Genomic DNA, 12,960 nt, shown 5'->3' on the forward strand with positions numbered 1-12,960 from the left:
GTGATTCTTGCAAATTTCCTCATGGATTTCCCTGAGTATATACATAGCTTCTTCACCTCTTACACATCGGAGAAGTGGCGAGGCGAAGCCTCTTTTGTAGAGGACATCTTCTTGTAGGACGAAGTGTGCAGCCCTCCTTTTTAACTTCCTCACCTCGCTTTTAGAAGCTGGTAGTGACTGGTCTTTAAGATAGGCGATGATGGGCTGCATCCATACAGAGGTGCCTTCTATCCATAGCATCTCTTCGCCTTCGAAAATAGAGGGCTTCGATAAGTGCTCAATGGGTACAATTTTTAGTAGCTCTGAATCCTTTCTGCTGGCCAGTTTTGACAGGGTGTCTGCATGAGTATTCTCTAGGCATGGAACTTGAATCAGCTAGAACCTTTCAAAGTAAAGAACTAGGTCCAGAACCAATTTCAAGTATGCAACCATGCTACTATCTTTGGCCGCTAAATTTCCATTGACCTGGCTCACTATAAGCTGAGAATCATTGCTTGCTAGGAGACTTCTGACCTGCATTTCTCTTGCCAGTCTAAGCCTGCTAGAAGGGCCTCGTATTCGGTAGCATTGTTTGAGGCTTTGAAGCCAAACCTTACTACGCAATTTAGCCTGTGGCCTTCAGGGCTTTCCAAGACGATCCCTGCCTCGGAGCCGACCTCTCCTGAAGATCCATCTACGGACAGTTTCCACGTTAGGGGATTAGCTGGTTCCATTGTCGCCTCCATTTCTGGGGCTTTGGCAAACTCAGCCACAAATTCTACTAGAGCCTACCCCTGATGGCACACTGAGCTTGATCGCCAATTTTAGCAAGCGTCCTGATGCGTCCATTCTTTGCAGCACTTGCTTTAATGGGAAGTTGGTGAGAACTTCAATTGAGTAGGCCTGAAAGTATGGCCTCAGTTTTCTTGAGGCTGTGATGAGAGAGAGTGCCAATTTTTCCATGTCTAGGTAGCGTGTTTCAGCTGGGAGGAGTGCTTTGCTGACATAGTATACCGGTAACTGGTGCTCGTTTTCTTCTCTGACTAGGACAGCGCTGACCGCCTTGTCCAAAACCTCCAAGTAAAGTAGTAGTGGCTCTTCTGGTTGAGGTTTGACAACCGAGGTGCCTCTCCCAAATGCTTCTTCAGCGTTTGGAAGGCTGCTTCACATTCAGAAGTCCATTGGAACTTCTTTCGTTGCTTCAGCACATTGAAGAAGGGCAAGCTCTTATCTGTGGCTCTAGAGATGAAGCGACTGAGTGCCGCTATCCGACCATTTAGGCTTTGGACCTCCTTTGGTTTTTGAGGTAACCTCATTTCAAGCAAGGCATTATCTTCATTGGGTTCGCTTTGATCCCTCTTTGGTTTATAATGTATCCCAAGAACTGACCCGAAGCTACTCCAAAGGTGCACTTGAGGGGATTCAACTTTATTTTATATTTTCTAAGTATTTGAAAGGTTTGGTCAAGGTCACTTACGTGTTGTTAGGCTAAAGGCTTTTGACTAGCTTTTCGTCTATGTAGACCTCCATGGTTTTGCTAATGAGTTCGACAAATATCATGTTGACCAGCCTCTGATATGTAGCTCCAGTATTTTTCAATCCGAAGGGTATGACTTTGTAGCAGTACAGTCCCGTGTCTATGATGAATGACATAGCCTCCTCATCGGGTTGGAACATGGGTATCTGGTTATACCCTGAGTACGCTTCCTTAAAGCTTAAGAGTTCATGTCCGGTGATGGAATCCACAAGTTGGTCTATCGTTGGAAGTGGGAAGCTGTCTTTAGGGTATGCCTTATTTAAGTTTGTGAAGTCTACGCATACCCTCCACTTTCCACTGGGCTTCTTCACCAAGACAGAGTTATATATCCACTTCGGGTAGATGGCTTCTCTGATGAAGTTGCTACGGCTAAGTTTGTCTACTTCGTCTTTGAATGCATCATATTGCTCTGGGTTGAGGGCATGCTTTTTATGCCTATGTGGGGCACAGGAGAAGTTAATGTTAAAATGATGGCAACTGATCCTTGGATCAATTCCCACCATGTCATCATACTTCCAAGTGAAGACATCTAAATTCCTTTTCAGGAAGCTCATCATTTCTTCTTTTTCTTCGGGGGACAACGCCTTTCCTATTCGCAGGACCTGACTGGGGTCTAATTCATCAAGAGGGTGCCCTTATTTAGGGACCTCTTCCATGTCGACGTCTTCTTCCCATTCGGAGGTATGCCCTTGTTTAGGGGCGTCAATCATTTCCACATCCAAATTAGGTTCACTGACAATTTTAGTTATGATCACGTTAACAGTTCGGGGCTCCAATTTTCGTAGAGAGTTTAAGTAACACGCCCTGGAGCCCATCTGGTCGCCTTGTACTGTGGCAATCCCATGTTCAGTTGGGAGTTTCATACACAAGTAGTGGATGGAGGTGACAGCCCAAAGATCTTTCAAGGCGGGTCTTCCCAATACTCTATGGTAGGCCGATCTGTGGTCGACCACCAAAAATTCCATGAAGTCTTGGGCCACTAGAGGAGCTAAACCCATCTCGACGGGCAGAGTTATCCGCCCTCGTGGGACGATGCTGTCTCCAGTGAATCCGAACAGTGGACCAACCTATGTTCAATTTGCATTTTGTCGAAGGTAGAGGCGAATAGTATATTCACCGAACTGCCATTGTCGACGAGCATACATTTGAGCCCGTTTCTTGCCACTACAACTCTCACAACCAAGGCATCACAATGGGGGTGGTAAATTCCTTCTGCATCTTCCTGGGAGAAGGTGATTGGGGCCATCTTATTGGCTTCTCGGGACTCGTTGACAATGTAGGTAAGCATTAGCGGGTCATTTGCTTTCCTTGTGTAATTCCTTTAGGCGTTTCTGGTGTTGCCACTGATGTGAGGTTCCCTAATGATCTTGTTGATCTCCCTGATGGTTTGGCCTCTAGAAAATGGGGTTGGATCTTTCTGTCTGGACCCTCCTTGGTCCCTTGATTCTCTTCCCTGGGGTGATTGCTCTCTAAGCCTTCTTCCTTCCCTATTCGGGGAGGCGGATCTACGAGGATATTCATTCCTCCTGGAGGGATGTGGGTTGCTTTGATCTGACCGTCGATTAGTGTCTCTGTACTCACTGCTGTATGCCCATAGAGTTGGTGGAAAGTGCAAAACCTTGCCCCTTCCAAGGGCTTGTTTGACCGCTTCTTTTTCTTCTTTTTATTATAATCAGTTATTCCAGATGGCCCTACTTCGCCAGGGAGATTCTCGTATGCCAACACTGGGACTGCATTTATTGTGAAAGAAGCCAGTGCCTATCCAGAGGTGGGAGCTATTGTATGACCTGCTTGAGTCCATTGCTGAATGACAAGGTGTGCTGCGGGTCCTCGACCTACCTGCCTCTGAGGCGAAAGGAGTCCCTGCATTGCACTGTTTCTGTGATTGATCATCTCTTCACTGACGATCTCAACTTTCATCATTTCTACTAGCTCGTCATAAGTGGTGAGATTTTTGCTGCGCATATCCCTCCAGAACAAAGTGTTCATGTTGAGGTTGTCTTTCAAGGTTGAAAGGGCTTCTTTGTCAGTGACTTGCTCGCAATACTTGATTTCGTCTGTAAATCTGGTGAGATAGCTTTTCAGTGTCTTTCCAGGGGGCTGCCTCATATCTTGCAGGCGTTGCATGGGGCCTCTCATTCTCTACGTGAGAGGTACTGGTTCAAACTGCATTCTTTAAATCCGGCCAACTCCTAATGCTCAAGTGGGGAAAGTCTGATGTGCCACACTTTAGCAGCTCTGCTTAAAGTTAAGTGGAAGGCTCTACACTTTAAAGCAGGCGAAGCTCTCCTGAGGCTCATCTACGTCATATACTTGGTGAGGTGCTTCTCTGAATCCTCCTTTCCTTCATACTTGGGAATCTTAGGGGGTATAAAATTCACAGGCATTGGGAAACTTCGGATTTCCCTTGAGAAATGGAGGTTATTATCATCATCATCAATTTGATAGGATCAACAAGGCCCATCTGACCTTTCATCATCTTAAATGTCCTAGAGAGGGGGGAGATGCTTCTCCTAGACTCCCCACTCGACTAAGCCCCTTCCCTCCTTCCTATTTCTAGGAGGATGAGGTGCTTGTTCTTACTCCTGCTCTCATCGAGCATCGAACCGATCTTCGCACTGAGTGGACCCTATTACTAGGGTCTTGCCCTATTCGGTCAAAAACGCTGATTGACCTCTGTGCTTCATATTCCTGAGGGAAATTGTCCCCCAATTGTGGTTCTGCTGGCTGGCTGGCTCCCTTGCACATAGGATGTGGCTTCAGCACTCACTTCTCCTTTGAGGGGGCGCTCTCTATGCTGGCTCACATGGCCTCGGGAACAGGATGCTGGGGCTTCCTGAACTAGATATGATCCTTGGGGCATTTGAGAGCCCTGGTGACCTCGGGCTTGCGTGAGAAGTTCATACATCGCCATATTCTAGGCTGCGATGTCTCTCATGCCCTCAGCTATTTGAGCCATTCTTTCAGTGAGCATGACTGTTCTTTCACCTCGACGACGCCGATGATGGGGTCTCTGGCGAGTAACATTGTTACGGAGCACCTCTTCTTCTCATAGGATTCTCGTCTTCATGGCTGTAACTCATCTTATCTCCTTTTTCAAGGGTGACAAGAACTTGAGTTATAACTCGATTTTGCTCTTTTTCAAGAATGTACCCTTTTCAGGATAAGTCAATAGTTTTCCGGTGGTTTCTCCAATGGAGAATGTAGAACTTTGGACGGGAAGTTTTTCACAAATGGCACCAATCTGTTGACCTCGTAAATTTGACCATCCATGTGGCCAACCGATAGCTAATCCACGTATTTCTCCCTAGGCACAGTCAACGCACGGTCAGATGCACACGGCCAGAACCAACGGAGGTGGTGGCGGCCGCATACACTCCAACGGTCAAATTAGCCTCAGGTGGTCGGAACAATACCAATGTTATGCTAAATAAAGGGGACGAGAATATGTATTTGCTTGTTATAGAAAGCTATGTTGTAAGAGTTTCATTCCCTTTGTCTCTTATCAAACCTTGGATATTTATGTGTGAGGAGAATCGTTGGATGTGAGACACGTGTATGCATCTGACGGTGTGAGGCGTCTGCTTATAGGCGTCAATCAGCCGCGTTTATAGAGTGGGTGGGCAATTACTTCTTCCCAGTTGAGTTGACATAAAGTTGATACGTCACATCAGCTAGGCTCATGGAGACGTCAAATCAATTGAACCTTAGGGGCAGAAAGGATCTTGACATAAATCTCTTTCTGAAATTGGCGGCGGGTCTTCTGATAGAGAATCTTGGGATGTACTGTGCCTCGGCTTCAGGTGCGGAGACGCTTCGATTGGTTCATAACGCACTTCGACAATATTGGTGGTGGCGTCACTTTGGAACCACTTCGGTTGGGTGTTAGACGCCTCGTATAACGTAGAGGTAAACTTTCTGAAGTGGTTCAAATAAGGGCGTAACATTTACCTCTTGAAGAAATAAAGAAATTGAACTCAAGCTTCAAGTCGTTGGCACCTCGTTTTTCTTCCTTATTTTTCCTTTTCCTTTCCTTTCCTTTCCTTTCTCCTTTTCTTTTTATTTTTTTCTTTCCCACCGTTTTCTTCTCTTGCTCTCAGTTTTATACGTGTATGTAAATGAAAAATGGGTGTAAATGGCCAAGGGGAGAACTAACTCATAATTTGCAAGGAAGTCCCTCACGTTCTAGTTCATATAACAATTAGTTCTTTAACTTCCAATAATAGATAAAAAGCATCAGCAAAATATAAATGATATCCATCTTAATCCCTCAAGTATCTTAAATTGTAAAATAAACCCTAATAACTGACTTATTTCATTTAAGTCCCTGTTTAATTTTGACTTTGACTAGTTGAAGCTTTGACTTTGAATAAATAACTTTAACTTTTGACTAGCGTAAAATATGATGTAATATCGCATCATTGATATCAAGGTAGTTTAATTGGTTGTTTTAAGTGGGTGGACAAGATTTTTCAACGGGTTGCAGAGCTATGAATTGTGATTAAGTGGAAAGCCTTTTATAGTAAGGACGTTCTTGATTTGTAATTGAATTAATTCATTTAGAGGAATGAAGGTCTATTTATGGACCTTAAATGGCACGCACACACTAATTCACCAACTAATTGGACGTCAAGCGGTTGACTAGGACATCAATATGTTTTCACGATCGACGTCAGCCTCCTTAGACGGTGCAATATGTGGAACCGACTATGTTTCTTTCTTCACTCCGGTTGACCACCCTACCTGGGAAGTGTGCTAACTAGCATCATACTTTCACTCCTCTCTCCACTGTCTACGAGTGGTTTTGACTTCCTCTTTTCTTTTCGTTTTAGACGTGAGATCTCGTTAACATAAGTTATCTAATAACAAAAGAAAGCCAAAGTCAATAAAAATTCCATGAAGCTTTGAGGTGGTTTCAGGAATTTTTTTGGAACTTTTTTAGTGGACTTCGATGAATTGGAAACCAACATAGGTACTAGAAATCTTGACCTGTGAGCTCTTGCTACTATTTTATTTATTATTTTTTTTTTTATGCCCCAATTTGATTTGAATTAAAATCAAAGAAAAAATTTAATATTAATTTTAATAACACATCTCAAGGAAGTCACAACTTTTAAACACCACCTTCTATCAAACTTTTTGTTAAAATTTACTGAAAACCTAATTTTAATTTATGCCAAAAAAGACATGTTTTGATTTGTTTTTGCACTAGTTCAATATAAATGCAGGAATTTTCTTGGAGCTTTTTAGTGAACATTTGATAAATTGTAAAACAAAGAAAGGACATTAGAAATCTTAGTTATGATCTTTCACTATTGAATCTCTCTCACAGTTTCAAGTCTTGGTTTCTTGCAGGGGCGTCACCCTCACCTAATTTTCAAAAATCGGACCTTTTTTAAATCTAAATTATCAAATCGGACTTTTTCTCTCACAATTTATTTTAGCTCATTTTTTAGGGGGGTTCTAGGTCTGCCTCTAGTTTCTTTATGTAATATTTCTATAAAAATTCTTGGGTCTTATTAATCTAATTGTCTTGTGAGATTAGAATAAACGAAAGCAAAACTAGAATTGACGTCGACGTGTATCACTTTCAAATTTAAATTTTTCCATTTTTTCGTCCAAAAAAAGTGAGAAAAATTGATTGAAAAAAATATGAAGTCAAATGTTGATAACATGCAATTTTCTAATATATAGGCATAATAATAGTGGTGAGTTAGATTACATTTTGCTTAATATCTCTGCTATATAGGGACTTATTATGAACAAAACACCACAAATTCAGGTATGCAAGAAAGATTTTAGCCTGTTTACTCGACCATCTCATCACCATCAACTATTTCTTCGATCTTTAACTTCACAACTTGGGAAGCATCACTTCACGACCTGTTTGGGATTTGGATTAATATATCCGATTTTTCACCCGTGGCAGCATTAACAAGCCCTCCGTTCTTCTCCACCCGGTATGTCAACTCTTTTCCATGGAAAGCTGAGTCTATATATACAGTTGAGTTCTCGTCAATCTCCTCTTGACAAGCATTTTTGACAACTCGATCACAGCCCTTTTCTCTCCTTATGGGTCGTGCACCATACACCTGGTATTTTAGGGACGTGCGATTAGATTTCAGATTTCTAGATTTCCACTCACTTAAGAAAAAGTTTAAAACATAATGAATGTGCTTATACTTACAGGGTCACAGCTTTTAGCTAGAATGACATCAGTTGCTGCTTCAGTCACTCCCAAGGCAATGCCCCGCTCTGCCGAGCGACTGGCCACGTCTTTCAGTTGAAGACGGCATACCTTCCTCAATTGCTCGTTAGAAAGAGGATCAAAAACCACAATCTCATCAAGCCGATATAGCAACTCAGGTTTGAATTGCTCCCGCACTTGATAACATAACGAATTAAGTAACCACTCCACTTGAAAAGAGTAGTGTTGTTATCATGAACGGAGCCAAAATAGTTGAGTTGTGAGGTCAAATTTCACAAAATTTTAATTGTAGGGGAAAAATTGAAAATTACAAGGAATTTTTTTGAAAATCTTGTGAAAATTTTGAAAAATCTATTTCAAAATCTTGGATTTCAAATTCACCACCCTCCTCATGGCCAACATAGCTGAAAATTTAAAACTATAGTTAGCAAATATTGCTGAAATGTGATGAAACATTGAACAACTTTCGAAAACTGGATCGAACTTACCCAGGAGGAGCTCCAATCAGTCGAGCAACAGAGTGTTGCTCCATGTATTCAGACATGTCAATTCTGATCATCAGATTGTCGTCATCGAATAGTTGCTCAGCAAGAGCCTTAGCAAGCTCGGTCTTGCCAACACCAGTCGGACCCAAGAACAGAAATGAACCAGTTGGCTGCTGCGGCCTACCCAACCCAGCTCTAGATCTCAACACAGCTTCCGCAATGGCTGCAACAGCTTGATTCTGTCCTACAACCCGTTGGTGTAGCCTCTCAGTAAGGCCAATCAATCTCTCCTTTTCATTCTGGCCAAGCCGCGTGACAGGTATACCTGTCCTACGACTTACAACTTCTGCAATTTGTTCCGGTCCAACAGTTTCTGCCAGCATTCCTTCCTCACTTGCACTTGACTCGAGCCTGGCGATAGCAGTATCCACTTCCTCAATTGCTCCATAATTCAAGTCAGCTGCTCTGGCAAGATCATATCTCCTTTCAGCTTCCTGCAAGGCATACAAAAGCTCGTCCCGCTTCTGCTTGAGTCGCCGGAGCTCATCAATTCTTTCCGTCTCTTTTCTATATCTTATCATCAAGGGCTGGAGCTTATCTCTCAAATCATCAAGTTCCTTCCTTACCTGAAAAATTATTAGGAATGTCACACCATGTAAGTTTGACCAATTGATAATACATCAAGATGAGCCTTGAAGATAATCAAATAATTGTTGTTGGAAACACTTACTTCAACAAGCCTAGCTTTACTGGCTTTATCTTTTTCCTTTTCAAGAGCATGGAGTTCGACCTCCAATTGAATTCTTTTTCTTTCTAGATTATCAATTTCTTCGGGTTGACTGTCAAGTTGAACCCTAACATTTGGACAAGCCTCGTCTACCAGGTCAATTGCCTTGTCAGGCAGATGTCTCCCTGCAATCACATTTTGGATGTCAGATCGAATTAAAATTAAATGCATATAAATCAAAATTTGATTGATACATGAATGTCATCCCCCCCAACAAAAGAAAAAAAAAAGAGAGAGAGAGAGATAATCAAGTACAGTTACTTGTGAATACCTGTAATGTACCTAGCTGATAGCTGGGCCGCAACCACAAGAGCTCGATCCTGAATTTTAACACCGTGATGCCCTTCATACTTCTTTTTGAGCCCCCTCAAAATGTTGATTGTGTCGGCTACACTTGGCTCAGCCACATAGACCTTCTGGAAACGCCTCTCAAATGCTGCATCTTTCTCAACATATTTCCTATGCTCGTCAAGAGTTGTTGCTACGATACACCGCAATTGACCTCTTGCAAGCATAGGCTTAAAAAGATTAGCAGCATCCATTGATCCCTCAGTGCGGCCAGCACCCAAAACCAGATGAATTTCATCAATAAATAAGATCACTTTTCCTTCTTCTTCGACTTCCTTCAGAACAGCCTTCAACCTGAATTCTCCCCTGTATTTTGCTCCAGCAATTAAAGCTCCCATATCCAATGCTATAAGCCTCACATCGGCAAGATTATTAGGAACATCACCACTAACAATTCTTTGAGCCAATCCCTCGACCACTGCAGTTTTGCGAACTCCAGCCTCTCCAATAAGGACAGGATTATTCTTAGTCCTTCTTGAAAGAATCCTAATAACTCTGCGGATTTCTTCATCCCTGCCAATAACAGGGTCGAGCTTCCCAGCCTGCTCCACAAGGTCACGGCTGTAGGTCTTAAGAGCTTGGAAGGATGAATCCCATGCACTCTCCACCTTCCTATCATCTTTTCCCAGCAATTTCTCGACTTCCGATTTCACCCTGGCCGCACTAATTCCTGCCTCTTTCAAGAGGCCTTGGATTTGAGAGTCCTCCAAAAGGCCTAAAATCAGTTGATCAATTGCCAAATGGGTGTCACCACGGGATTTCTGCAAGAATTGCGCTCGTCGAATTAATTTGATCAGGGAACTACTTGCTGGGATTTCGTCAGGGGGAGGAGTCTGGGACGGCAGTTTGTTCATAGCTTGGTTGATGACCCTCTCCATTGAATTTGCAGCATCGTCACTACCCCCAGCACTAGCAATTGCTTGTCTGAAAATGCCCAGTGGATCAGATATTAAAGCCGCAGCAAAGTGAAGAGCGGTGAACTGCACATGTCCAGCACTCATGGCCAGTTCATGGGCACTAGCAAGAGCCTCATTCGTCTTGTGGGTAAACTTGTCTGGATTCATAGTCGGAATTATATCCTACAAAACACCTGAGAAGAAACAAAAAATGAGACTTTTCATATTCAAATCCAACAAAGACCACATGAAACCAGCATACAGTAAAAATAATCTAAACATAACCCAAAAATCAAGAGAAAATGGAGTCCAGAATTTTACTATTCCCTTTTTTCCTTCTCTTCCAAAGTTTGATTCTTAGCCCCCTTTAAAACACATGAAATCCCATTATTTGCCAAATTCTGAAAGAGGTGCATTTCAGCCAGTACATGTACCGTTTGTATTGAAGTTGCTATTGACGAATGAATTGCACACTTTTCTTTATAGCACAGAATGACATTTCTACCCTCGTGCCCATTCATTTCCTCCACTTACACGATTACAAAATAATAATAATAGAATAAAACTGGACGTCTAGGCCCCTATTTGGCGCCCCCCTATTGGGGGGTCGTCTGACAGTGACAGGCGACCCCCCAATAGGGGGGCGCCAAATAGGCGCCTGGACGTCCAGGCCCCTGGACGTCCAGCACGTCCCATAATAATAATAATAATAATAATAATAATAATAATAATAATAATAATAACACGTGACCATGAACAAGCAAATGCAATTCGTCTGTCATAATGTTATTACTGAATTGTCACACGTCCCTGGGAAAAAAAAAAGAAAAAAAAGGCAAATGCAATTCTTTTGCCGTTACAAATTTTTTCACCGAACTGATCACACATCTGTTCAAATATATTAATGAAGAGCTTGAGCCATATAGTCACGTAGTCGTTGCCACGGTATATCCTTGTCTCCAATCGCGTCCTCCTCGGTGACATTTTCATCATCCTCGTACGGGAGGTCAACTTCAACTTCGTCATCGTCATCTTCCTCCGCTATGCAAAAACCTTCATCTAGTCGTTCGTGTCGTCTCAAAAAATTATAAATTATCTAAAACTCACTAAATTATTTTTCCTACCACTTTTCAAACCTCATTTTTTTACACAAGTGGGGCCCATGTCTACCACTTTTCTCATCCATTGACAGTAGTTTATTTCAAATGGAATTTTGAGGTAATTGGGCAAAAACACTCTCCAACATCAAAGACAAAAGACAAAATTACCCTTCATTCAATCGCCCTTATCCACATTTCCATTGGTTAGTGGTTGAGAGGGTATTATCGTCATTTAAGTATAAAAAATGAAGTGTACCCTCCATTATTAATAAAAATATCTTCCTTTTATGGTACAAATACGTTCTAAACAATTTGACACATGGGGCCACTTTTGTTTGAAAAATTGACAAATAATGCGAATTAATGAGTTTTAATGGGAGTCAAATGGGGGCTATAGAGAAAGAGTTCTGTGTCTTACATGATCTATGAAAAACAAGAGGCAACCACAAAAATGGAAAAAAAATGAAGGGACAAGGCCACGTATGCCCTGTCCAAACAGGACACCAAACCCGAACCACACAAAAATTACAGCCATTTAGCACTATACTCAAATCTGCTTCGAATCAATATATGAACTCAACAACCCATCTGAATTTCCACGACCACATTCATTTTTAGGGCCTACTTTTTTATTTTTTTATTTTATTGATTTTGACTGTCTTGGGTGACACTGTTTATGAGAGCTTAGGAAAGCCGGAACTTATTAGTTTATTTGGATATTGGTTTAAGCAATGCTATTCGTAGTCGCTCACTGTGGTAGTCGTCGTACTTGGCATCCTACATGACGATTTGTGATTTGATATATTTATGTGATAGTTTTTTCTTGTCACATATATCGAATCACGAACCGTTACATGCATATCACGTAGGATAACTCCGATAGTAAGTAACTGCAAATAATATTATTATTAGTTTTTGGTGACTTAAATTTAATGGAATTTACTAATTTTGACCTATTTTCTCAATCCATTGAATCGGTCGACTATTTCTCGTATTCTCTTTTGATTTTATTTTTTATAAAATAATTATTTTTAAACCACGTATTTTGTTAAGAAAACAATATTTAAAAAATTTATATATGAGCAAAAAACTACTTTATAACTAAAATGTTTACTACTACTAGGACAAACATGTTTTATAAAATATAAAAAGTTATCTACAAGAATAAGTGAATCATATATGTTAAAAAATATTTAATAAGTTCAAAATAAGTTATAAATTAAAACTTACTTATAAGTAAAAAATAACTAAATTCAAAATTTAATTACAACTTAATACGTTAAAAATTAATGTTTATGTAAAAAGTTACTTATAAGTAAAATAGCACTTATAAACAAAAATTTCTATGAATTTTTACTTCACTAAAATGCATATATATTATTCTTTTAAAAGTATCAATAAACGGTATTAAAAACTCCCTATCGGGCCATTAAGGTTAAGGAACTTAATCCACCACATAAATTAACAAGGAATTTAAAGGTAAACTTGCATGTGTGTTTAAAAAAAAAATAATAATAATAATAAAAAAAAAAAAAATTCACAAAATTTAATGGGTTTTTTCATAAACTCGGTATTACAAAAATCCTCAACAGTAAAAAGAAGTTCAGCAAAAGAATCGTT

General features: G+C 40.9%; 1 pseudogene; it reads right to left on the reverse strand.

The window, feature by feature from the left end:
- Window positions 1–7,157: 7,157 nt before the first annotated feature.
- On the reverse strand, window positions 7,158–10,638 carry LOC111374839 (annotated as a pseudogene).
- Window positions 10,639–12,960: the final 2,322 nt, after the last annotated feature.

The sequence above is a fragment of the Olea europaea genome, unplaced genomic scaffold (assembly GCF_002742605.1).
Source record: "Olea europaea var. sylvestris unplaced genomic scaffold, O_europaea_v1 scaffold1300, whole genome shotgun sequence".
NCBI lineage: Eukaryota > Viridiplantae > Streptophyta > Magnoliopsida > Lamiales > Oleaceae > Olea > Olea europaea.